This window comes from Octodon degus, unplaced genomic scaffold (genome assembly GCF_000260255.1).
Source record: "Octodon degus isolate 3935 unplaced genomic scaffold, OctDeg1.0 scaffold00046, whole genome shotgun sequence".
NCBI classification, from domain to species: Eukaryota; Metazoa; Chordata; class Mammalia; order Rodentia; family Octodontidae; genus Octodon; species Octodon degus.
In genome coordinates this window covers 2,629,782-2,631,292 of record NW_004524622.1, presented here as the reverse complement: position 1 = coordinate 2,631,292, position 1,511 = coordinate 2,629,782, and positions in this window count along the sequence as shown.

The window sequence follows — 1,511 nt, the reverse complement described above, 5'->3', positions numbered from 1 at the left end:
AAGAAGAAGAAGAAGAAGAAGAAGAAGAAGAAGAAGAAGAAGAAGAAGAGAAAAAGAAATTAAGAAGAGGAAAAGAACAAAAAGTTGAAAAAGGAGATAAAACAAATGAAGCATTACCTGCTCCTTTCCATAGATCAGCAGAAATCCACAGCACAGTTGTCAAAACCATCCTGTCTACATACAGAGGTCTGTCTCTTTCCTTCCCCCACTCCCTCGCCTGTCCTTCTCTTCAACTCAGTAATTCCCTCCTTCTGAACAGATTCATTTCATCTTTATGTTTAGTGCCTACCCTGCTACATGTGCTTTGAGTCAGTGACCACATTATAAAACCACCCTTGGGTCAATTTGATCAATGACAAGCAATGTGCTCTTTCATGAAGTGATTAAGCTCATAAAGGAATCCTGATAATCCTCCAATATGCAGCATAGGCAAAGGAATGACAATTTGTGAAACCAGTGAGTAGAACAGCTGGATATTTTCCCAGAATGTTGGTTTTCAGGTAAAGACTGGAGAGAGAGCAAGAGGCAAGATGGAGGCCCCGGTCCCCAAAAGCTACAGGAAGCACACTCAGAGGCGACTCTGACCAGCAGGCCTGACAGAGTTCCCTAGCTTCAGCGCAGGCATCTCAAGCTGGCTGGAACTGAACTGGGCCCACAGAAATATGTTGTTTCGTCTGCACTCTTTCTCGCAAGCTCTTCCCGAACTTCGCATTTGAATGTCATGAGCTGGGAATAATGCTGGCTGCAGCAGGTACTATTCTAAGTGCTTTGCATATTTGAATCCATTAATCCTCAGAGAACATTTGCTGAATGCTTACAATATGCCAAGCACTATTTCAAGCACTTTATGTGTATTAACTAGCAAGATGCTTTATCTATGAGAAAACTGCTGTGGAGAAGACTAGTAATGTCCCTGACTGCAATTATGCAGCTAAGAACAGCAAAGCCAGCGTTCACAGGAAGCATCCAGGCCCAGGGATGGCCCATGAGCCCCGGCACTGCTGCTGCCCCTCAGCCCTCCAATTCCAGCAACCCCACCTTGGATATTTCCTGCCCTGCTCAGGTCAGTATAGAAGTTTGGGAGCCAGGTCAGCATTGGTGTCGCTGAGTCCCTGGCCTGAGAATACCACGCCTGTTTTTTGATAGTTGTACACAGCTTTCTCAGAGGTGACAGGAGAGAAAGCCTCCCCATAACAAACAGAGTGCAGCACATCCACAGCTGGGGTTAATGGCAGAGACAGAGTCACCTCTGTCACTGACCTCCCACACCTGATAGTTCTTCCAGAATCTCCATCGTGCTGGACATTCAGAATGCATTAAGTCTTGCACAAGCCTTCATCCAAATTAAAAACATTGAAAGGTATAGCAAAAGAATGAAAAAGGGGCTGGGGAGATGGCTCAGTAGAATAAACGCTTGACTGGCAAGTGCAAGGGCCTGAGTTCAATCCCTGGTTCTGGAAAGAGAGAGAAAGAGAGAGAGAGAGAGAGAGAGAGAGAGAGAGAGAGAGAGA